The sequence below is a fragment of the Pelophylax lessonae genome, assembly GCF_965119305.1.
Source record: "Pelophylax lessonae genome assembly, chromosome: 1".
NCBI lineage: Eukaryota > Metazoa > Chordata > Amphibia > Anura > Ranidae > Pelophylax > Pelophylax lessonae.
This window is the reverse complement of record NC_138768.1, coordinates 866,892,221-866,919,243: the sequence shown is the minus strand read 5'-3', so window position 1 is coordinate 866,919,243 and position 27,023 is coordinate 866,892,221. Positions and strand designations below refer to the sequence as shown.

Sequence of the window (27,023 nt, the reverse complement as noted above, 5' to 3'; positions counted from 1 at the left end):
GAGTTATTTTGAGGGGACAGTACATTTACACTGTTATACAAGCTGTACACTCACTACTTTACATTGCAACAAAGTGTCATTTCTTCAGTGTTGTCACATGAAAAGATAGAATAAAATATTTACAAAAATGTGAGGGGTGTACTCACTTTTGTGAGATACTATATATATATATATATATATATATATATTTCAGTGTCTCTAAAGGTCCTTAGATCCCACTATATTCAGCAACAATATAATTTGTGAGAAAAGGTTTTCACCTTTTATCCATAAAAATTTATCCTTCAGCTCCACTCAGCAACGTTGCCTAGGCTGAGATGATGTTGCAAGTCTGCTGCAGGCAGGAAGTAGCATTTCCTCATTCTCCTTTCCACCAGTGATTAGACTGCAACATTGTAACTTTGTAGCAAGCCACAAGGCAGGAGGCTGCAGCAGGGAGCTGATCTGCGTCTGACATTTGTGAAAACTGCAGAGAACCAGGATTAGCATCACTATTATGTCTTCTCTGAGATGGCATCTCAGTCCGGGAAGTAGCTGGTGACCTAGGGTGATGCCTGAATAAAGATGGTGCCATCTATCCAGAGAGAAAAGCCAAAGAAGGTATTGTCAAGGGAGTACTGGTATCTTTGTGATAGACAGGGCTTTTTTTCAGCGGGAACGCGGGGGAACGCAGTTCCGGCACCTCCAGCCCTGAATGTATGTAATTGCAAGGAGTGCTGGGTTGTGCTACACTGTCTATTGATGCTGGCTGCTGAGGAACCTATTGTTTCTGGAGGGGATCTATTCCTGCAGGAGGATTTATTGCTGCTGGGAATATCGAATGTGACTGCTGGGGGATCTATTGTCTCTGGAAGAGATCTCGTTTTGCAGGGGGGTCTATTGTTGCTGGGGGTGGGTCTTTTGTTGCTGAGGGGTCAGTTGTTGCTGGGAGGGATCTACTGTTTAGGCAGCAGTCTATTGATGCTGGCTGCTGGGAGATCTGTTGTTGCTGCTGAGGGCCCATTGTTTCTGGTTGGATCTATTGTTGCTGGGGGATATATTGTTGTTGGCTGCATGGGATCTATTTTACTGCTTTTTTGTTATCATTAACAAATTCCATACAAATTACTTAGTACCGCAAATGTTACTTTGTCCTGTATTTTCTAAAAGGGATGGTACTGGGAGGTGGGTAGTGGGTGGAACCAAGGAACGGTTCACGGAGGTAGGTAGGGGCGGAGACAAGGGGTAAGTCCAAAAGAGGGAGTTCCTGCACCTATTCTCTGAGAAAAAAAGCCCTGGTGATAAGTAATAAAGTCCTGCACAGAGATCTGAGTTGTACTGCACAAGTGCCACCCAGGGCTGTCTTTAACACAGGGCAAAAGGGGCAGCTGCCCCGTGTCTAGTCATTGTTGTGGGGCCCAAAGCAGCTGCCCCTTGAGCCACCAAATAGATAAGTGGATTCAAGAGGGCCCAAGAAAATTTTTGCCTAGGGTCTAATCAAGAAAAAAGACGGCCCTGGTGCCACCATAGAAAATAATGGGTTACCTAAGGATACAGAGGGTCATATTTAGGCCATAATATCATTATCTTTTGGGTAATAGTAGAAACCTTCAGGTATACCGGATGTCTACTTGCTAATAAACCTGCAAGTTGTTACTGGGGGCACGTTGCTTCGTGCAGTCCTAAGTACGTAGGTTACATCATGGGAAATGCTCCTCCAAGCTGGCTGTATCTGTTTGTAATGTTTCGACAGTGACGGCACCTTCTCTCCTCCTTTGGCGTGAGGGGAATTATAGGTGATGGCATGTTTTTATTACTATTATTAGTCCAATATGATCTTTTTCTATTGATGTTCCTCCTCCGCTATTGGAATCACGATAACCTCAGACATCTGGGGGGAGGAACCGATGTGCTTTTCCGCAGGAATTCTCATATTGATCCAATCTAGTCCAGGAAAAGGCTGCCAAAATTTTTTGTCGACGGCGGAGAGGTTGGGTCAACTGCAGCTCTATGGCAGGTGAGAAGCTGGGGGGCCCGGTTTTAGCTTGCTGGCTCTTGCAGTCCCTCAGTAGACCAAAGTGAATAAAGATGGAATGGCGTGGTTCCTTTAGGCTTTCTGGAATGGGAAACAAGAACGTTGGTTACTTACCAAAATTTTAGGCAAGACACAAGCTTGCCTTAATCATACACGCACCATTAAGATAGAATAACAGGCATACCAAATACAGTCCCCAAAATAACCAAACCGAAAAAATGTGAATTTTGGCCAAAGTCAGGTGACCGTTTCATCACTTCCCCCCTGGTCCACCTCCTACAGGTTCTTGTTGGCCAGAAAGGCCATCGATCATTGTGCTGGACCTAAAGGGCCACGTCAAAGCCATCATGGTGCGATACAATAACTCACATTGTTTCCCGCATTAAATTGCGTTAAGAACATGTCTACACATTTTGGTTGTTTTTTACATCCCCGAAATGCCCAACAACCCAAAAAATTGCCAATGCAATAGAGCAATTTATTGGCACTATTCCCACCAGAGAAGTAAGAAACAAAGTGTGGCATTTAGAGGTGGCAACATGGGGCCACCTTCTAAATTCCAAACCCAAGGGCAGCCACAAATGTTCGAAAACTACTACAAATGGCGAGAGTGTTTTCAAAGCGTTTTCCGGCATTGAATTTATAAATTCTATTTGCCAAGGCACCACAATTCAGGGAAATTGGACATGCACCATGTTTTTCGGCACAGCCCAACACCATGCACGGAATATTCTTTACATGGCCCTTGGGTGTGCATGGCATAAGCGCGCTGGAACATCCCAACACACCAATGGCAATACATATGTTTGTTTTCCTACACATTATCACAAACCAAATATCTGAATGCCACCACGGACACCACTGGAAGTGTTTGTGGGGGATGGGAATCATATAAATGTACATGTGATTAATCCATGCTTCTGCACCCTTTGGTATTTATATGGTGCCGATGCTCTAGTCAAAACTTCACACATGAAGATTAGTGATGCGCCGAACAACCCCCCCCATCCTGAACCATACCAGGCCGCTTGCCCTCAACATGGGGAGGGTGCCCCCCAAAGCACCTTGTCCCCATGTTGATGGGGACAAGGGCCTCTTCCCGACAACCCTGGGCTGTGGTTGTGGGGGTCTGTGGGTGGGGGGCTTATCAAAATCTGGAAGCCCCCTTTAACAAGGGGGGCCCCAGATTCCGCCCCCCCATGTGAATTGGTATGGGGTACATCTTACCCCTACTCATTCACCAAAAAAGTGTAAAAAAGGAAAATCCACAGAACAGTTTTTGACAAATCTTTTATAAAAAGAAAAAAAAAAATAATGTCCCTCGATGTAAATCCATTGCCAATCACGTCACCCCTCGACCCGAAAAATAGAAAAAAATTCAAAAACGCTTCGACTCTGAATAAAGAGGCTACCCCCTGTATGCCGTGCTTCAGCATTAACAGCTGTGTTATAGGCAAGGGGCTGGGCCACCCAGTTATGTCACCCTCCCCATGTTGAGGGCAAGCGGCCTGGTATGGTTCAGGAGGGGGGGCACTCGCTCGCCCCCCCCCCCATCCTGGCCTGCCAGGCAGCATGCTCGTATAAGGGTCTGGTATGGATTTTGGGGGGACCCCAGGCCATTTTTTTTTTGGCGTGGAGTTCCCCTTAAAATCTGTACCAGACCAAAAGGGCCTGGTATAGATTTTGGGGGGGACCCCATGCCATTTTTTAATTCTGTCATAGGGTTCACCTTAACCACTTAAATACAGGGCACTTTCACCCCTTTCCTGTCTAGACCAATTTTCAGCTTTCAGTGCTCATTGGCATCTATGGGAAATATTGGACAGCTTGGCATGGCGCAGCTCCCCATCTTTAATATTGGCGTTTATGGGAAATCTTGGTCAGCTTGGCATGGCACTACTCCCTGTCTTTAACATTGGCATTTATGGGAAATATTGGTCAGCTTGGCATGGCACTGCTCACGAACTATAAGTGAAAAGGACACAAAACTTGGGAAGCATTGAGAGGGGACCCAGGACTACAATATATCTATACTGTGATGGGAGTCACTTTGGTTGGGAGGCCCGTGGAACCCAGCTTACCTTTGAGAGGCTGAGAAATCCCTGTTATTATTGCTGTTGTTGGAAAGATTTCTTCTCATTTCCTTTTATTTCCTGCTTTTAGAAATATTTCCTCTCTTCATTTTCTGTTGTACCAGGGTCCCCATGGACTCCCCTTTTGGAGCAGGCCAGGAAATTTCAGGGGGAGGGGGGAACTTGCCCCCCCCCCTTGCGGACACCCATGTTGGTGTCATTGGGAGGAATAATGCCCCATCATTGGTGTCAGTTGAAGGAATAGTGCCCCATCATTGGTGTTATTGGTAGGAGTTGAGGCCTTTTTTGGTGTCAATAAATAATATAGCAAGCCAAGGGCCGGATAAAAGCAATTCGAGGGCCACATCTGGCCCCTGGGCCGCAGTTTGGAGACCACTGATCTAATGAAAATAGAATAAGAAAATTGTATAATGTATGGCCAGCCTTAGACAAAAAAAAATAAAGATTTAAAAAATAAACAAAAATCATAAAAGAAGCAAACCTAAAAAAACAACCCATGAATGGCATTTAAAAAAAATCTATGGCTCACTTGGTCTCTTTTTTTTTTTTTGCCGTCACTTTTCTGTATTTCGTATAGAAATAAATGGTGTAAAATGTAGGTAGAATGTGTCATACCTTTATTTTATTATAAACAGATGTACATGTGTTCAGGAAACGCCCTCCCACTTGTTTTTTTTTTTACTCTCTGTAAAATACATGCAGAAAGAAAAGTAAAAGGTAATGCAAAAATGCTCTAGAGAATCCACAATGGGACCAATGGAGGAACTGGGACTATGCGATACCCAGATGTAGAAAGCGAAAGTAATAAACAGGAGGCAAAAAATAGAAAAATAGCACTAATAAAAAAAACATTGTAAACTTTATTGATACAAAAAACTTTTAAGACATCACAACGGAGGACCATTAATGAGCACACAATAAAAAACAGTAGGGACACAGCAAATAGCATGAATACACAGGGTGGACCCCAATATATAAAGGATAATGTTACAAAATGTGGACACAGAGACCCCAACGCGTTTCAACATGAAGTCTTCTTCTGTGGGTAGAAATGTCCACTTATCGAGCATGTCTAAAACAAATATATATAAATATTCACTTTTAAATAAAATGTAATTGTTACTCATTGATAAATAAAACTAAATTATTGATCAGTGATAAAAATAAATTAATAATCATTGTTTAAAAAAATACAACTTTTACTCATTAAAAAAAATATAGATATATAGATAGATATATAATATATATATATATATATATATATATATATATATATATATATATATATATATATATATATATATATATATATATGAATATTATATATAATATTATAAATTGAAAAAGAAAGCAGCACTCACCGGTCTTGAAAGGTGAATGCACTATATCAAATAATATAAACTATATATATATATATATATATATATATATATATATATGTATATATATATATGTGTATATATATATATATATATATATATATTCAGGGCTTTTTTTCAGCGGGAACGCGGGGGAACGCAGTTCCGGCACCTTCAGCCCAGAATGTATGTAATGGCAAGGAGTGCTGGGTTGTGCTACATTGTCTATTGATGCTGGATGCTGAGGAACCTATTGTTGCTGGAAGGGATCTATTCCTGCAGGAGGATTTATTGCTGCTGGGAATATTTAATGTGGCTGCTGGGGGATCTATTGTCTCTGGAAGAGATCTAGTTTTGCAGGGGGGTCTATTGTTGCTGGGGTGGGTCTTATGTTGCTGAGGGGTCAGTTGCTGCTGGAAGGGATATACTGTTTAGGCAGCAGTCTATTGATGCTGGCTGCTGGGCGATCTGTTGTTGCTGCTGAGGGCCCATTGTTTCTGGCTGGATCTATTGTTGCTGGGGGATCTATTGTTGTTGGCTGCATGGCATCTATTTTACTGCTTTTTTGTTATCATTAACAAATTCCATACAAATTACTTAGTACCGCAAATGTTACTTTGTTCTGTATTTTCTAAAAGGGATGGTACTGGGAGGTGGGTAGTGGGTGGAACCAAGGAACGGTTCACGGAGGTAGGTAGGGGCGGAGACAAGGGGTAAGTCCAAAAGAGGGAGTTCCTGCACCTATTCTCTGAGAAAAAAAGCCCTGTATATATTTTTATATATATATATATATATATATATATATATATATATACTGTATATAGTTTATATTATTTGATATTGTGCATTCACCTTTCAAGACCCGTGAGTGCTGCTTTCTTTTTCAATTTATAATATGTAATATCATATTTTTTAGTCACTGTTAAAAAAAAAAGTATTATTACTCATTGTTAAAATAAAAAAAATTAATCATTATAAAAAAAAAAAAAGATATCACTATTAAAAAAATAAATGATTGATCATTGTAAATACAAATAAATTAGTAATCATTGTTAAATAAGAATGCATTTATAATCATTGTTAAATAAAATAAAATAAATTGTTATTGTTATATAAAATTGAATTATTGATCATTGCTAAATTAAATGTTTTCTATTTTTTTCCCGGGCCTCCAGTTACCAGAAAGGTGGGAAGATTTTTTTTTTTGGGATGGCGGTTTGTTTCCTTGTAACAATTAGCCAGGTTGTTTGATATTTCGGCGGTGGGTAACGAGCGTGGAAGGACGCGGTCGTCGGTGAGACTTTGGCGTGAACCCATGTAAGAGTTAATGAAGTGTGCAGTTATTGAGCCATTTAAGCTGGTTACACACAAAGCTACAAGAGTTTACTGTTACCTGCCTGGTGTGTAAACTCTGCGCTCCAACTTCATCACCCTAATGCTGTGTCAAGATGTGAAGCCACAGGACGCCCCTCCGGTTACCCCGCACACCGCCAGATGTGGCTTTAACCACTTCACTGACTGGGGGGGGGGGTGCTAAGTCCTGTACTGCAGGCAGGGGGCGCTGCTGGGCTGGTGAAGACTGCCAAACGAGGACAATGTCACAAATAAATAAATAATAAATATTAAATATTCACCAAAAAATAAAAAAATAAATGAGGTGCAAAAAATGAATGTTGTGTAAGAAAATATGGAAATACAAATATCTATCTATCTATCTATCTATCTATCTATCTATCTATCTATCTATCTATCTATCTATCTATCTATCTATCTATCTATCTATCTCATATCTATCTATCTATCTATCTATCTATCTATCTATCTATCTATCTATCTATCTATCTATCTATCTATCTATCTATCTATCTATCTATCTATCTATCTATCTATCTATCTATCTATCTATCTATCTATCTATCTATCTATCTATCTATCTATCTCATATCTATCTCTGTCCAGAAAGATGGAATTTAGATAGATAGATAGATAGATAGATAGATAGATAGATAGATAGATAGATAGATAGATAGATAGATAGATAGATAGATAGATAGATAGATAGATAGATAGATAGATAGATAGATAGATAGATAGATAGATAGATAGATAGATAGATAGATAGATAGATAGATAGATAGATAGATAGATAGATAGATAGATAGATAGATAGATAGATAGATAGATAGATAGATAGATAGATAGATAGATAGATAGATAGATAGATAGATAGATAGATATGAGATAGATAGATAGATATGAGATAGATAGATAGATATGAGATAGAGAGATAGATATGAGATAGAGAGATAGATAGATAGATAGATAGATAGATAGATAGATAGATAGATAGATAGATAGATAGATAGATAGATAGATAGATAGATAGATAGATAGATAGATAGATAGATGGCTAAATCATACCTCCCAACTTTTTGAGCTGGGAAAAAGGGACACCTATTATTAAAAGTTTTTATCTATTTATTTATATCATATTCTATCTATCTATCTATCTATCTATCTATCTATCTATCTATCTATCTATCTATCTATCTATCTATCTATCTATCTCATATCTATCTATCTATCTATCTATCTATCTATCTATCTATCTAAATTCCATCTATCTGGACGTGGATACATGCTGTAAACAGAGATAGATAGATAGATAGATAGATAGATAGATAGATAGATAGATAGATAGATAGATAGATAGATAGATAGATAGATAGATAGATAGATAGATAGATAGATAGATAGATAGATAGATAGATACCCTGTTTCCCCGAAAATAAGGCAGTGTCTTATATTAATTTTTGCTCCCAAAGATGCGCTAGGTCTTATTTTCAGGGGATGTCTTATTTTTCCATGAAGAAGAATACGGTACACATTTATTGTTGAACAAAAACAAAAGGAAATGTATTACCTGTATACGGTACGATAGTAGTTGTCATCACAAAACAGCAAATTACATCCTCCTGTGCCATTTTGATTGTCCCCACTGATCCTCTTGTGTCATTTAAGTGATCCCACTCCTCACACCCCTGTGCCAGTGGACACCTTCACCAGACATCCCCCCCACCCCTTTATCAGACACTTCCCCCCTACCTCAGTCATCCCTGTGTGTCCACACAATATGCCCGACTCCGTCAGGGCAGAGCGAGCAGCAGGCGGCAGCTTGTCCTGGCGGCGGCGCTCTCTCTGATTAAAAGAGACCTCGCACTTCCTGTCTGCTCCCCCGGCTGCGCTGTGGCCTACAGTGAGCTACGTGGCGGCGCCCACCACTACGGTCCAGAGTTATGGTAGCTTCGGGGGGCCTTATTATTGGGGAGATCTTATTATCGGGGAGGTCTTATTATCGGGGAGGTCTTATTATCAGGGAGGTCTTATTATCGGGGGGCCTTATTATCGGGGGGCCTTATTATCGGGGAGGTCTTATTATCAGGGGGGGGGGCTCTTATTATCGGGGAGGTCTTATTATTGGGGCGGTCTTAATATCGGGGAGGTCTTATTATTGGGAAGGTCTTATTATCGGGGAGGTCTTATTATCGGGGAGGTCTTATTATCGGGGGGGGGGGTCTTATTATCGGGGAGGTCTTATTATTGGGGTGGTCTTAGTATCGGGGAGGTCTTATTATTGAGAAGGTCTTATTATCGGGGAGGTCTTATTATCGGGGAGGTCTTATTATTGGGGAGGCCTTATTATCAGGGAGGTCTTATTATCGGGGGGCCTTATTATCAGGGAGGTCTTATTATCGGGGAGATCTTATTATCGGGGAGGTCTTATTATCGGGGAGGTCTTATTATCAGGGGGCCTTATTATCGGGGGGCCTTATTATCGGGGAGGTCTTATTATCAGGGGGGGGGCTCTTATTATCGGGGAGGTCTTATTATTGGGGCGGTCTTATTATCGGGGAGGTCTTATTATTGGGAAGGTCTTATTATCGGGGAGGTCTTATTATTGGGGCGGTCTTAGTATCGGGGAGGTCTTATTATTGGGAAGGTCTTATTATCGGGGAGGTCTTATTATCGGGGGGGGGTCTTATTATCGGGGAGGTCTTATTATTGGGGTGGTCTTAGTATCGGGGAGGTCTTATTATTGAGAAGGTCTTATTATCGGGGAGGTCTTATTATCGGGGAGGTCTTATTATTGGGGAGGCCTTATTATCAGGGAGGTCTTATTATCGGGGGGCCTTATTATCGGGGAGGTCCTATTATCGGGGGGGGTCTTATTATCGGGGAGGTCTTATTATTGGGGTGGTCTTATTATTGGGAAGGTCTTATTTTCGGGGAAGTCTTATTATCGGGGAGGTCTTATTATCGGGGGGGTCTTATTATTGGGGCGGTCTTATTATTAGGGAGGTCTTATTATTGGGGAGGTCTTATTATTGGGAAGGTCTTATTTTCGGGGAAGTCTTATTATCGGGGAGGTCTTATTATCGGGGGGGTCTTATTATTGGGGCGGTCGTATTATTAGGGAGGTCTTATTATTGGGGAGGTCTTATTATTGGGAAGGTCTTATTTTCGGGGAAGTCTTATTATCGGGGAGGTCTTATTTTCTGGGAGGTCTTATTATTGGGAAGGTCTTATTTTCGGGGAAGTCTTATTATCGGGGAGGTCTTATTTTCTGGGAGGTCTTATTATTGGGAAGGTCTTATTTTCGGGGAAGTCTTATTATCGGGGAGGTCTTATTTTCTGGGAGGTCTTATTATTGGGAAGGTCTTATTTTCGGGGAAGTCTTATTATCGGGGGGCCTTATTATCGGGGAGGTCTTATTATCAGGGAGGTCTTATTATTGGGAGGTCTTATTATCAGGGAGGTCTTATTATTGGGGAAGTCTTATTATCAGGGAGGTCTTATTATTGGGGAGGTCTTATTATCGGGGAGGTCTTATTATTGGGGAAGTCTTATTATCAGGGAGGTCTTATTATTGGGGAAGTCTTATTATCAGGGAGGTCTTATTATTGGGGAGGTCTTATTATCGGGGAGGTCTTATTATTTGGGGAGGTCTTATTATCGGGGAGGTCTTATTTTCGGGAAGGTCTTATTTTCGGGAAGGTCTTATTATCGGGGAGGTCTTATTTTCGGGGGGGATGCCTTATATTTCAGCGAGAGGCAAAACTGTAAGTAGGTCTTATTTTCGAGGGATGTCTTACTTTCAGGGAAACAGGGTAGATAGATTGATATGAGATAGGATAGATGGATGTTATTCATAGTCGGTCATTATATAGGTACACAGAGAGATCTCTGCTGATTGGTGTAGCTCGGTGATTGTTCCTCCATCTCAGTCATATCCAGAACTCTGTCGATCATCCACAACCCAACCCTCCTATCCGAATATTCGTTCAGCAGCGATGCCGCTTGCACTGTCTGACATTTCCATTCTCTATAGATAAACACAAAGTCTGTGTAGAAAATCTGATCATAAACCAACAAATTGTGCAGTCGCAGAAAACAGATCAGAAACAAAGTTTCCATCTAACATTTCCGATGAAATCTTCAGTAGAGCGCGGTGATGTCAGATCTGCCGCCCCACCGCGTCACGCAAAGACAAAAGAGCGGCAGCAGCCGAGGTTTATCCGGATAAAAATAATCGGTGACACCCCCGGAGCAGTCAGACGATGGCGGAGTCATTGTGAGCGGGAACATGTTCCATCGGCAGACAAAGGTGTGGGGCCGCGGCGTTCCTCCGGGAGAACAATGCGCCGCCCTCGGTCTGTGCGCTGCCTGGCCGCCTCCCGATGGGAAGGAGTTTTAAGCGGAGGTGAAATATTCATTTTCCTCCTTAACAAGCTGGAAATAAATGAAATTGTTGGGTGAGATTTGGATCTTGGCGAGGAAACCAATTACGCTGATAAAGGTGTTTACATTCGTTATATTGGCGCGGCTCCTCGAAGGTAATTATCGGATTTCTGGAGAGCTTTATCTGTCACTTGGAGAGAACGGCGGAACAAGAGGGATGCCGAGAGTTCTAAGGAGCGATCCTTTATGTCGCTAATTGTTTATGGCGCTGGGAGCGCGCTTACATACAACGTCACCGCTAACGCTGGCTTCATACAATTAAAATTGCAACAATTTTTTTTTTTTTTCACCCCGGTCCAATTCTGACAATTCTCGCATATATGTAAAAATCTTTTTTTTTTTTGGTGACATTCACCCCGAGCCAAATCTGACAATTCTCGCATATATGTAAACATCTTTTTTTTTTGCTAGAAAATTACTTAGAACCCCCAAACATTATATATATATATATATATATATATATATATATATATATATATATATATATTTTTTTTTCGCAGAGACCCTAGAGAACAAAATTGAGATTGTTGCAATATTTTATGTCACACGGTATTTCTACGGCGGTCTTCAAGCGCAATTGTTTGGGGGAAAAATACACTTTAGCCACTTCTGGACCGGAAGCATTTGCCGCCTTAATGACCAGGCCTTTTTTTGCAATTCGGCACTGCGTTATTTTAACTGACAATTGCGCGGTCAGACGATGCTGTACCCAAATAAAAGTGATGTCCCTTTTTCCCTCACAAATAGAGCTTTCTTTTGGTGGTATTTGATCCCCTCTGCGATTTTATTTTTTTGCGCTATACACAAAAAAAGAGCGACAATTCTGAAAAAAAAAAAAACAGTATATATACAGTGCCTTGCGAAAGTATTCGGCCCCCTTGAACTTTGCGACCTTTTGCCACATTTCAGGCTTCAAACATAAAGAGATAAAACTGTAATTTTTTGTGAAGAATCAACAACAAGTGGGACACAATCATGAAGTGGAACGAAATTTATTGGATATTTCAAACTTTTTTAACAAATAAAAAACTGAAAAATTGGGCGTGCAAAATTATTCAGCCCCCTTAAGTTAATGCTTTGTAGCGCCACCTTTTGCTGCGATTACAGCTGTAAGTCGCTTGGGGTATGTCTCTATCAGTTTTGCACATCGAGAGACTGAAATTTTTGCCCATTCCTCCTTGCAAAACAGCTCGATATGTTTATTTGTGAACCATTCCATTGTAGATTTTGCTTTATGTTTTGGATCATTGTCTTGTTGGAAGACAAATCTCCATCCCAGTCTCAGGTCTTTTGCAGACTCCATCAGGTTTTCTTCCAGAATGGTCCTGTATTTGGCTCCATCCATCTTCCCATCAATTTTAACCATCTTCTCCGTCCCTGCTGAAGAAAATCAGGCCCAAACCATTATGCTGCCACCACCATGTTTGACAGTAGGGATGGTGTGTTCAGGGTGATGAGCTGTGTTGCTTTTACGCCAAACATAACGTTTTTCATTGTTGCCAAAAAGTTTGATTTTGGTTTTATCTGACCAGAGCCCCTTCTTCCACATGTTTGGTGTCTCCCAGGTGGCTTGTGGCAAACTTTATATGACACTTTTTATGGATATCTTTAAGAAATGGCTTTCTTCTTGCCACTCTTCCATAAAGGCCAGATTTGTGCAGTATACGACTGATTGTTGTCCTATGGACAGAGTCTCCCACCTCAGCTGTAGATCTCTGCAGTTCATCCAGAGTGATCATGGGCCTCTTGGCTGCATCTCTGATCAGTCTTCTCCTTGTATGAGCTGAAAGTTTAGAGGGACGGCCAGGTCTTCGTAGATTTGCAGTGGTCTGATACTCCTTCCATTTCAATATTATCGCTTGCACAGTGCTCCTTGGGATGTTTAAAGCTTGGGAAATCTTTTTGTATCCAAATCTGGCTTTAAACTTCTCCACAACAGTATCTCGGACCTGCCTGGTGTGTTCCTTGTTCTTCATGATGCTCTCTGCGCTTTAAACGGACCTCTGAGACTATCACAGTGCAGGTGCATTTATAAGGAGACTTGATTACACACAGGTGGATTCTATTTATCATCATTAGTCATTTAGGTCAACATTGGATCATTCAGAGATCCTCACTGAACTTCTGGAGAGAGTTTGCTGCACTGAAAGTAAAGGGGCTGAATAATTTTGCACGCCCAATTTTTCAGTTTTTTATTTGTTAACAAAGTTTGAAATATCCAATAAATTTCGTTCCACTTCATGATTGTGTCCCACTTGTTGTTGATTCTTCACAAAAAATTACAGTTTTATATCTTTGTTTGAAGCCTGAAATGTGGCAAAAGGTCGCAAAGTTCAAGGGGGCTGAATACTTTCTCAAGGCACTATATATATAATGTTTTTGGGGGTTCTGAGTAATTTTCTAGCAAAAAAAAAAAAAGATTTTTACATATATGAGAGAAGTGTCAGAATTGGTAGGTAAGTGGTTAAGCCGGTGATTTAACGTGGTGGCGGCGAGTGGTATCTGCAGGGATTCTGAGATTCTGACAGCGTAGTAATTCCGCCAACATTACGGAGTCCCGCAGGTTTATTTTCCAGCAATGATTGATATAGAATGTGACGTTCGGCAGAGTTGAGAAACACGAAATCTGAATATTTCCTGTGTTTTTGTTTGGCGGGAATCTCGGGGGGGGCGCCGGGATACAATACTTCTCCTTCCTATATGTTCAGGTGTGAATGGGGTCTAAGGGTTGGCAACAGATGTGAATGAGGCCTAAGGGTTCGGGACAGGTGTGAATTGGGTCTAAGGGTTGGGTACAAATGTGAATGGGGCCAAAGGGCTGGGAACAGATGTGAATGGGGTCTATGGGTTGGGGACAGATGTGAATGGGGCCTAAGAGTTGGGGACAGATGTGAATGGGGCTCAAGGGTTGAGAACAGATGTGAATGCGGTCTATGGGTTGGGGACAGATGTGAATGGGGCCGAAGGGTTGGGGACAGATGTGAATGGGCCCTAAGGGTTGGGGACAGATGTGAATGGGGCCTAAGGGTTGGGGACAGATGTGAATGGGGCCTAAGGGTTGGGGCCTAAGGGTTGGGGACAGATGTGAATGGGGCCTAAGGGTTGGGGACAGATGTGAATGGGGCCTAGGGGTTGGGGACAGAGGTGAATGGGGCCTGGGTTAGAGACAGATGTGAATGGGGCCCTAAGGGTTGGGGACAGATGTGAATGGATCCTAAGGGTTGGGGACAGATGTGAATGAGGCCTATGGGTTGGGAACAGATGTGAATGGGGCCTAAGGGTTGGGGACGGATGTGAATGGGCCCTAAGGGTTGGGGAGAGATGTGAATGAGGCCTAAGGGTTGGGGACAGATGTAAATGGGCCCTAAGGGTTGGGGACAGATGTGAATGGGCCCTAAGGGTTGGGGACAGATGTAAATGGGCCCTAAGGGTTGGGGACAGATGTAAATGGGCCCTAAGGGTTGGGGACAGATGTAAATGGGCCCTAAGGGTTGAGGACAGATGTGAATGAGCCCTAAGGGTTGGGGACCGATGTGAATGGATCCACTCTGGTAGTCTGGATGTTGGTGCTATATAAAATCAGGAAATAAAAAGGGGGTAGGGGGAGGCGCCCTTTTAAAGTGGACCTATAGCATCGTTATTGGCACCCTGGCTGCTGCTCACAGCCAGAATGGAGTGCCACCATCTTGGATGGAATGTCAGCAACCCCAGTAGACTCAGAGGTGTCACTTCAGTCATTCCCCTTCACTCCTCCCAAGACAGCTACATAAAAGGGTATGTAGGTAGGGGAGGGGCGTAAGAGCTGGGCCAGCGCCGACAGTAGTTAGACACTCCCAGAAGAGGAAAAGGGAGGACAGATGAGCTGGGCCAGCACAGACAGGAATTAGAGACCCTCAGAAGGGGGAAAGAATGGATAAGCTGGGCGTGTACAGGCATTATTAAGGCACTTCCAGAGGAGGAGAGGGGAAGGGCAGAGGAGCTGGGCCAGCACAGACAGTAATTAGACACTCCCAGAAGATGAGAGGGCAAAGGAGCTGGACCAGCACAGACAGTAATTAGACACTCCCAGAAGAGGAGAGGGCAAAGGAGCTGGGCTAGCACAGACAGTAATTTGACAGTCCCAGAAGAGGAGAGGGCAAAGGAGCTGGGCCAGCACAGACAGTAATTAGACACTCCCAGAAGAGGAGAGGGCAAAGGAGCTGGGCCAGCACAGACAGTAATTAGACACTCCCAGAAGAGGAGAGGGCTATGCACAAGTCCGGCATCACAGATTCTAACATGTTTCCTGATGTGACAGCACATGTTGCAGTATGAGTGCACTTCCTTTGGGTCCCCAATGCGCCTCTACACACCAATCATCACATGTGGGCGGTTACCTAGGGGCGGTCTGCATGCTCTGAAACGCCCACTCCTCCAGACTGACCCCCATTTATCAAGACATTTTTTTACATTTGCATAACTCCTCCCAGGGGCCAGCCCACTGCTTGTATCAGGATTGAAGACCTCGTAGAGCTGTACTGAGGCCGGGTGCTGTGATGATTTCAGGAAGCCATGTACAGCGCCCTGCTGGCTCCTCCCACCAGCCCCTCCCACCAGCCATGATCTGCCTGCATTGCATAGAGAAGCACAGAGACCCACATGATATTAAAAAAAAAGGCATATAATGAAAATTGAAGGATTTTTTATTCTAAAAGATTCATTATCATCATGATTGGGGGGGATACCTCAGCTGTACCGTCATTGTCTCATCATACAATAGACGGGGGGGGGGGGGCGCTCCGCCAATTAATTCGCCATTTTCACTTCTAATTTTATTTACTTATAAACGGAGAATTGTATCCAGATGTCGGGGCACAATGGAAGAGACGGGAAAACACAACGAGCCCCCCCCCCCTGCAGCAACAGAATCTGAAAATGAGGAGAATAAATTTTGGAGAATCCTGAGATGTCTGCAGGGGGAGGACTCCGAGGATCCCGCCGGCTCCCCTGCAAGGATTCCGACGCTGCGCTGTGACGCCTCTGCAGCTTCAACAACGGAAATTCTGCCAAAAAAAAATAAAAAATGGCCTCCACATGTATGAAAGAACTCTCTGTAGTCTTTCATCTTAGGGCCATCATTTATAAGAACCGGACTCCGGCCAATACGGCAAACTAGGTTTTCATTATTGGTGGATGAAGGGTGACCACAGGAGTTTGCTTTCTCCGAGATAATTCTCGGATCTTCCCTGCAGGAAATCCCTTCCTGGCTTTGCCTTTTACTGCTGAGCAAGACAGGGGAAGGGGTCAAAAAACATAATGAGTTAAAAAGGGAATAAAGTATTTATGTTATATGATAGTTCATCACATCATGTGCGATCACATGGCTTTGTTTACCAGTAGTGTCCTACCAACCTGCATCATATGGCTTTGTTTACCAGTAGTGTCCTACCAACCTACATCACATGGCTTTGTTTTTCCAGTAGGGTCCTACCAACCTACATCACATGGCTTTGTTTTTCCAGTAGTGTCCTACCAACCTACATCACATGGCTTTGTTTTTCCAGTAGTGTCCTACCAACCTGCATCACATGGCTTTGTTCACCAGTAGTGTCCTACCAACCTGCATCACATGGCTTTGTTTACCAGTAGTGTCCTACCAACCTGCATCACATGGCTTTGTTTACCAGTAGTGTCCTACCAACCTACATCACATGGCTTTGTTTACCAGTAGTGTCCAACTAACCTACATGACATGGGTTTGTTTACCAGTAGTGTCCTACCAACCTACATCACATGACTTTGTTTACCAGTAGTGTCCTACCAACCTGCATCACATGGCTTTCTTTACCAGTAGTGTCCTACCAACCTACATCACATGACTTTGTTTACCAGTAGTGTCCTACCAACCTACATCACATGGCTTTCCTTACCATTAGTGTCCTACCAACCTACATCACATGGCTTTGTTTACCAGTAGTGTCCTACCAACCTACATCACATGGCTTTGTTTACCAGTAGTGTCCTACTAACCTACATCACATGGCTTTGTTTACCAGTAGTGTCCTACCAACCTGCATCACATGGCTTTGTTTACCAGTAGTGTCCTACCAACCTACATCACATGGCTTTGTTTACCAGTAGTGTCCTACCAACCTACATCACATGGCTTTCTTTACCAGTAGTGTCCTACCAACCTACATCACATGGCTTTGTTTACCAGTAGTGTCCTACCAACCTACATCACACGGCTTTGTTTACCAGTAGTGTCCTACCAACCTACATCACATGGCTTTGTTTTTCCAGTAGTGTCCTACCAACCTACACCACATGGCTTTGTTTACCAGTAGTGTCCTACTAACCTACATCACATGGCTTTGTTCACCGGTAGTGTCCTACCAACCTGCATCACGTTGCTTTGTTTACCAGTAGTGTTCTACCATACAGTGGCGGCTGGTGCTCAACATTTTTTTTGGGGGGGGCGCAAAAAGAAAAATGTAATAGGTATTGCTTTGCGTCAAAAAACGCAGTAATAAATTGCGTGACTTTGAAGTCATGGTACAGGCATGGCACAGGTGATGGTACAGGAGATGGTATAGGCATGGCACAGATATGGTATAGGCATGGCACAGATATGGTATAGGCATGGCACAGATATGGTATAGGCATGTCACAGGTCATGGTACAGGAGATGGTATATGCCCCCTTTCAAGGCAGTGACCAGCGTACATGCCCCCTTTAATGCAGAGATCAGCGTGCGTGCCCCCTTCAATGCAATAAACACTGTGCTGTGCCCCCTTCAATGCAGTAAACACTGTGCTGTGCCCCCTTCAATGCAATAAACACTGTGCTGTGCCCCCTTCAATGCAACTGTGCTGTGCCCCCTTCAATGCAACTGTGCTGTGCCCCCTTCAATGCAATGAACACTGTTCCGTGCCCCCATCAATGCAGAGTGCCACAGCATTGTCCCCCAATCATCGCAGAGTGCCACAGCATTGTCCCCCAATGATTGCAGAGTGCCACAGCATTGTCCCCCAATGATTGCAGAGTGCCCACAGCATTGTACCCCAATGATTGCAGAGTGCCCACAGCATTGTACCCCAATGATTGCAGAGTGCCACAGCATTGTCCCCCAATGATTGCAGAGTGCCCACAGCATTGTTCCCCAATGATTGCAGAGTGCCCACAGCATTGTCCCCCAATGATTGCAGAGTGCCCACAGCATTGTACCCCAATGATTGCAGAGTGCCCACAGCATTGTCCCCCAATCAATGCAGAGACCAGCGTGCGTGCTCCCTTCAATCCAATGCACTTACCTGGCGGCTCGGCTCCCGGCGGCGGCTTCTCCCCTCCTCGATACTTCATCCTCTTCTGCGGCGGCGGGAAGGTGAGCGGCGTCTCCCTCTCGGCCTCTCCACTTCTCTGCGGCGGGCGGCGGGAACCGGTGGGAAGGTGAGCGGCGCTGGCTTCTCCTCTCCTCGAGACTCCTCTCTGCGGCGGCGGGAAGGTGACTGGGCGGTGACGGTGAGTGACTGATGCACGCACCGGCACTGCCCCCATTGCGACGTCAGCGGGAGGTCCTGGATGATGATTGGTCCAGGCTGGAGATTGGACCAATCACAGCCAGGATATCACGAAAGTGAGGGTGTCCTAGCGCTATGACCTGCGCCCAGGTTACGCCCCCAGAAGGCAGCCAATCGGCGCCTCTTCTGGGTTGTAAACCCCACCCCCCAGCGAACACATTGGCCGGCAAACGCAATTTTTTTTTTAAACTTTATTGTTCTTTTTGTAATTTTTTTTTTCCTTTTTTTTTAGGGGGGGGCAGGGCCCTGGCTCCCCCTATGCACAGGCCGCCACTGCCTACCAACCTACATCACATGGCTTTGTTTATCAGCAGTGTCCTACCAACCTATAGTAGTGTCCTACCAACCTACATCACATGGGTTTGTTTACCAGAAGTGTCCTACCAACCTACATCACGTGGGATTTTTTTTACCAGTAGTATCTCACCAACCTTCATCCAGTGGCTTTGTTTACCAGTAGTGTCTTACCAACCTACAGTAGTGTGCTACCAACCTACATCACATGGCTTTGTTTACCAGTAATGTCCTACCAACCTACATCACATGGCTTTGTTTACCAGTAGTGTCCTACCAACCTATTGTAGTGTCCTACCAACCTACATCACATGGCTTTGTTTACCAGTAGTGTCCTACCAACCTGCATCACGTGGCTTTCCTTACCAGTAGTGTCCTACCAACCTACATCACATGGCTTTGTTTACCAGTAATGTCCTACCAACCTACATCACATGGCTTTGTTTACCAGTAATGTCCTACCAACCTACAACACATGGGGATTTTTTTTACCAGTAGTGTCCTACCAACCTACATCATATGGCTTTGTTTACCAGTAATGTCCTACCAACCTACATCACATGGCTTTGTTTACCGACAATGTATTACCAGCATATTGGGGTTGATTTACTAAAACTCAATTGGCTTCTAATTTCAGCTTGTTCAATCAAGCTTTGACAATAAAACCTGGAATCTGATTGCACCAGATTTTGCACTCTCCCCGATTTTAGTAAATCGACCCCTTTGTATCCTCACTGACCTGGTGATCACATGGCTTTGTTTACCGACAACATTTTCCAAACATGTCCTCACTGACCTGATGATTGCATGACTTTGTTTACCAACAATGTCCTACTTACACATCCTTACTGATCCGGTGATCACATGACTTTGTTTATAAACAAAGCCATGTGATCACAATTGTGCCTCCTAGCTTTTCATTGCATGCAAACATTTGCGTTAATTTTAAATCTAATGACAGCTGATAATTTGAATAATATGAACTACTGATTTAGCGTATTTGTTGGAGCCGTGTTGGTATTTGCCATAATTTTTCCCTCGTTCTTATATTCTTTATTCTTTATTATTATTTATTATTATTTATTTATTTATTATTATGTATTATTTATTTTTTATTATTTATTTATTTATTTATTTATTTATTTATTATTATTTATTATTTATTCTTTATTATTATTTATTTATTTATTATTATTTATTTATTTATTTATTTATTATTTTTTATTCTTTATTCCTCAGGGTGAAAAATCTGTATCAGAAGGGGGGTGCCGGCCATCTCCACCTATGACCTCCGTGGACCATCTCTATTAAAGGTAACGTCTTTGGTTTTGCTTCAGCGGGTGAGGCGTCTTTTTAAGGTCAGCATTAGGAATCAAGTCATAAATGTATCAAGGATTCTCCCCCCACAAACCAACATGGCGCCCCCTATGTTAGCTGCAAAGGCTTCTGCTTGGGGTACAGTGGGGGATGGGGAGTGTTGGCGATTTAAGGGTTGCTAGAACTGTGCTCCTTGTGATTGGAAGGCCAAGTGCTTTGTGGAAAGGTTTGAACCCTTTTTTTGATTTGTGTCCCCATTGGGGAGATTTTCTTCACTTCCTGTTTTGAGAACAATTGTAACATTTTGGATCTCTTATCTCTGTCTGGTATATTGAGCAAGCAGTCTTTAGTTTGAAACGCGTCAAGGCACTTTTGGAGTATAGTATGTCCCCAAAGAAAGAAAGAAAAGTGTTATCAAAAGCTTGAACCCCCGAAATGTGTTCGGTTGGCCCAAACATATTTTTAGGCCATTGATCGAGTTTAAATTGGGGGTATGTAAGGATAAAGCCCCCCCCCCCCCCCCAAGTCCTCAGCTCCTAGGTGTTCCCTCCTCCGTCACACACCACTTGGAAAAAGGTCAAAATAACTTTATTGTACAGCACCCGCACGACCACTGCACCCAGGATCAGGGCTGCTGTTAGAAATCACGGGGGCACCGTACAGTCTACCTGGCAGGCCCCTCCCCCCCAAATATATTATGACAATATTTTTACTAAAAATACACTAAAATCACGCTAAAATACACTAAAAAATACACTAGAATTCACTAAAAATAAAATACAATACAATAAAAAATAAAATACCCTAAAATCACAATAAAATACACTAAAAGATACACTAAAATTCACTAAAAATACAATACAATACAATAAAAAATGAAATACACTAAAATCACAATAAAATACACTAAAAAATACACTAAAATTCACTAAAAATACAATACAATACAATAAAAAATAAAATACACTAAAATCACAATAAAATACACTAAAAAATACACTAAAATTCACTAAAAATAAAATACAATACAATAAAAAATAAAATACACTAAAATCACAATAAAATACACTAACAAATACACTAAAATTCACTAAAAATACAATACAATAAAAAATAAAATACACTAAAATCACAATAAAATACACTAAAAAATACACTAAAATTCACTAAAAATAAAATACAATACAATAAAAAATAAAATACACTAAAAATAACAATACAATACACTAAAAAATACACTAAAATTCACTAAAAATACAATACAATACAATAAAAAATAAAATACACTAAAATCACAATAAAATACACTAAAAAATACACTAGAATTCACTAAAAATAAAATACAATACAATAAAAAATAAAATACACTAAAATCACAATAAAATACACTAAAAAATACACTAAAATTCACTAAAAATACAATACAATACAATAAAAAATGAAATACACTAAAATCACAATAAAATACACTAAAAAATACACTAAAATTCACTAAAAATACAATACAATAAAAAATAAAATACATTAAAATCACAATAAAATACACTAAAAAATACACTAAAATTCCCTAAAAATACAATACAATACAATAAAAAATAAAATACACTAAAATCACAATAAAATACACTAAAAAATACACTAAAATTCACTAAAAATACAATACAATAAAAAATAAAATACACTAAAATCACAATAAAATACACTAAAAAATACACTAAAATTCACTAAAAATACAATACAATACAATAAAAAATAAAATACACTAAAATCACAATAAAATACACTAAAAAATACACTAGAATTCACTAAAAATAAAATACAATACAATAAAAAATAAAATACACTAAAATCACAATAAAATACACTAAAAAATACACTAAAATTCACTAAAAATACAATACAATACAATACAATAAAAAATAAAATACACTAATATACAATACAATAAAAAATAAAATACACTAAAAATACACTAAAATAAAATCATTATTAGCGGCCACAAACATAACAGAGATCATGTGTGAATTAGCCCTTTTTATTTGTTTTGTTTTTTTATATTTAAAAAAATTGTGATTGTAATTATTTAAAAAAAAATAATAAAAAATGTAAAAAAAATTGTAAAATTGTAAACATTTAAAAAAATCATTTTTAAAAAAATGTTTATAATTATTTTATCTTTCAATTACAGGCCAGGGCAGCCTGCTGCGCTTTGGGGGGGGGGGAACAGTGAAAAGGAGGCACATGGAGGGGAGGGTCAGGAGCAGGCAGAACAGGGGGGGTGTGATCGGTGTCGGAGAAGCAATTACAGGAATGATGCCCTGTGTCTCTCCCTGCAGCAGCTGAAAGCTGGCAGGGAGAAACTGGCTTTCTGCTGCTGCAGAGAGCCACATGGGGCTTCCTTCCGTAATTGCCCCTCCGCCTGACCACACCGATTCCCCATACTGTTGAGGGCCCCCCTGTGTGCCTGGGCCCCCTACAGGAGGACTGTGTGTGCCCAGGCCCCCTACAGGAGGACTGGTGCCCCCCCCCTATCAGCGCCTTGCCCAGGATCCTCCCTCTGTTTTGCTGCCCCCTACTGGGGCTCCATTATTAGGCTCCAGTGGCGGGTGAAAGTGGTGTGCGGCTCCAGAACTGTGCTAAATATTTTATTTTTTTTGGTTTAGTAAATTACATTTTTGGGTGTGATGGTTTTATTTTGCAGGTCGCTAATTTGTAACCAAACAATGCAGCACCAATGTGGTGGCCACCAAACTTACCGCAACTGATGACTATGTCTTTATTTTACTGGGACATTTCCGTGTTGCAGTGACGCATTTCAGTGCCATTCAATATGAAGGGCGGGAAGCATATGACGTCCTGGGCTTTAAGTGGGGATATCTGAATGATGGGTGCAGCTGCAGGCATCATTCAGATATCATTATCATATCGTATCACCATAAGAACAATCATAGCAGCTGTTCAGCCGCTTGATTGTTCTTACAGGCGGCGGGAGGGGACATCCCCCCCCTCCCGCCGCCCTCCGGTGATTCTACCGGCTCGCCAATGCGATCGTCGAGCCGGAGAAGGAATTGGCAGCCTGCGGAAGTACACCATAGAGACTGCCGAGGACCAGATGGTCCCCAGCAGTTTCTATGACTCTCGGAGGCCCAGGCATGACACGATGACGTACACTTTCACTGTAGAATGGACAACGTTGTCACCCTGTTTCAAGAAGAGGAAAAAGAGCAGATCTCCCAGCAGGATCAACAGGTTATAAAACAATGTCCTTTTTATTATTTGTTTAGTTTCTCTAAAGTTCATAAACTCTTGTTTTTCGTAAGCCGCCGTTTGCAAAATAAACGTCTGACTTTTACGAGCCGGGAGGATGGATGAAACGCATGTATATTAAATTAATAATTCACAGCCTTCCCGCCTTCCCCAAGTAATAGCGTTTTAAAACTCTTTCCCAACTTTTTCCTCCAGTGCCGCCACCGCCGCGGGCGTTAACTGTCCCCCGGGCGTCCGTTACGCTTGCCTTGTCCTATTTTCTGCTGATAGATGCCTCCTTGCCTGTAATTTTTCCCGCTCCGCCGTTAAAATTCACGCCGCTTTTTAATAAGTCCATTGAATCTCAGCGTGACGACGAGCCGTCGCCTCGGCGCTGCGCATGTGAATTATCGGAGACGCGCGGCGAGGCTCTTTTGGATGGAGCAGGAGATAAAACACACTGAGCCGTTTTTCATGTAGACTTTGGCTGAACCCTTCCTGCGCGGGTGATGGTTTCGTAACGTCAATAAGCCGTTTAGCGAAGAGAGTGAATCGCCGCGCGTACGTCTAATGTCTTTTAATTACGCGATTGGGTCAGATCTGCCCAAGTACGGGCGGCGATGGATTCCTGTCATTGGGTTCCAGCGCATTATACTGATTAGGCTGGAGATTATTATGGGTTAGGAATAGCTTTACACCGGCCAAATGGTTCTTATATTTTTTTTTCATCCAGCGTAAAATGAAATTCTCTTGGCCGGAATCTCCCTTTCATGATGTCTTTATGGCGGATTTTCTATCGATGGAGCTAATTAAAAGAAATCTGCTGTGAAGTGAGAAAGGGGTTGAGAAGCCGCCATATGGAAGCTGACTACCGTGGCATGCTGGTTTCCGGGACGGTGAAACTGCAGCCATTCAGCTTCACTACCAATGACATTGCAGTTCCAGAATTACGTACTTACCGGCATTATAATCCCAGGACCCCGTTAACCCCACCCATGGTCCGTATTTCTTCCATCCACTTTCTAAATGGGAGCCACTTTGTGGGTTAGTCCAGCCTAGGCCCCACCTCTAAATATGCATGGACCACCCATCACAACCATTTTACTGGTTGGTCCCACCCAGACTCATCCTTTAAATATGCAGGGATTGTCTATAACACCCACTTTATTGGTTGGCCCCATCAAGACCCAGTCTCCAAATATGCAAAGACCATACCTCACAACCACTTTACTGATTGGTCCCATCCAGACTCCGCCAGAAATATATGGGGACCTCTAATCACACCCACTTTATTGGTTGGCCCTGACCCAGACCCAGTCTCCAAATATGCAAGAAACACTCGTCACAACCACTTTACTGATCTGTCCCACCAAGACCTCTAAATTTGCAGAGACTCAATGGCTTTACGGGTTGGTCCCACCCAGACCCAGCCTCTATATATACAGGGGCTGTCCATCACACCCACTGTACTGATTGGTCCCACACAGACCCAGCCTCTAAATATTCACGTATACAGGGGCTGCCCATCACACCCACTGTACTGGTTGGTCCCAAACAGACCCAGCCTCTAAATATTCACGTACGGCACACCACATGCACTTAACTGGTTGGTCCCACCCAGACCCAGCCTCTTAATAAATGCAGACCTCCAATCACACACACTTTATTGGTTGGCCCCATCAAGACCCAGTCTCCAAATATGCAAAGACCACACATCACAACCACTTTACTGATTGTTCCCATCCAGACCCAGCCTCTAAATATATGGGGACCTCTAATCACACCCACTTTATTGGTTGGCCCCGTCCAGACCCAGTCTCCAAATATGCAAGGAACGCTCGTCCCAACCACTTTACTGATCTGTCCCACCAAGACCTCTAAATTTGCAGAGACCACCCATCTTAACGGCTTTACCTGTTGGTCCCACCCAGACCCAGCCTCTATATATACCGGGGCTGCCCATCACACCCACTTTACTGGTTGGTACCACACAGACACAGCCTCTTAATATTCACGTACGGCACACCACATGCACTTAACTGGTTGGTCCCACCCAGACCCAGCCTCTTAATAAATGCAGACCTCCAATCACACACACTTTGATGGTTGGCCCCATCAAGACCCAGTCTCAAAATATGCAAGGACCACACATCACAACCACTTTACTGATTGGTCCCATCCAGACTCAGCCTCTAAATATATGGGGGACCTCTAATCACACCCACTTTATTGGTTGGCCCCGTCCAGACCCAGTCTCCAAATATGCAAGAAACACTCGTCACAACCACTTTACTGATCTGTCCCACCAAGACCCAGCCTCTAAATTTGAAGAGACCACCCATCTCAACCACTTTACCCGGTTGATCCCACCCAGACCTAACCTCTTTATATACAGTGGCTGCCCATCACACCCACTTTACTGGTTGGTCCCAAACAGACCCAGCCTCTAAATATTTAGGTATGGCACACCACATGCACTTAACTGGTTGGTCCCACCCAGACCCAGCCTCTTAATAAATGCAGACCTCCAATCACTCACACTTTTTTGGTTGGCCCCATCAAAACCTAGTCTCCAAATATGCATGGACCAATCATCACAACCACTTTACTGATTGATCCCAACCAGACCCAGACTCTAAATGTATAGGGCCACTCATCATAACCATTTTACTTGCTGGTCCCACCCAGATCCAGCCTCTAAATACAGTGGTTGCCCATCACACCCACTTTTCTGGTTGGTTCCTTTCAGGCCCAGTCTCTATATATATGGGGACATCTAATCACACCCATTTATTTGTTGTCCCATCCAGAACCAGTCTCCAACTATGCAAGGGTCGCTCATCACAACCACTTTACTGATCTGTCCCAGCCAGCCCTGAAATCCGAAAATCTGCAGAGACCGCCCATCACAACTGCTTTACTGGTTGGTCCCACCCAGACCCAGCCTCTAAATTTGCAGAGACCACCCATCTCAACCACTTTACTGGTTGGTCCCAGCCAGACCCAGCGTCTATATATACAAGGGCTGCCGATCAAAATCACTTTACTGGTTGGTCTCACACAGACCCAGCCTCTAAATATTCAGGTACGGCACATCACATGCACTTAACTGTTTGGTCCCACCCAGACCCAGCCTCTAAATAAATGGGGACCTCCAATCATACACACTTTATCGGTTGTCTCCATCAAGATCCATACTTCAAATATGCAAGGACCACACATCACAACCATAATACTAACTGGCTCCACCTAGACCCAGCTTCTAAATATACAGAGACCACCCATCACAACTGATTTACTGGTCGGTCCCATCCAGACCCAACCTCTAAATATACTGGAGCCG

At 42.7% G+C, this 27,023-nt stretch overlaps 1 protein-coding gene across 2 annotated transcripts in view; it reads left to right on the top strand.

Annotated features, from left to right (window-relative positions):
* Positions 1-27,023, top strand: part of CNTFR (ciliary neurotrophic factor receptor) — a gene marked incomplete at its 3' end in the record, with an annotated part of 840,563 nt that overhangs the window by 202,900 nt on the left and 610,640 nt on the right. For both annotated transcript variants that reach the window (XM_082243029.1, XM_082243027.1), the window contains exon 2: positions 20,357-20,430. The remainder of the gene's footprint in view (positions 1-20,356; positions 20,431-27,023) is intronic.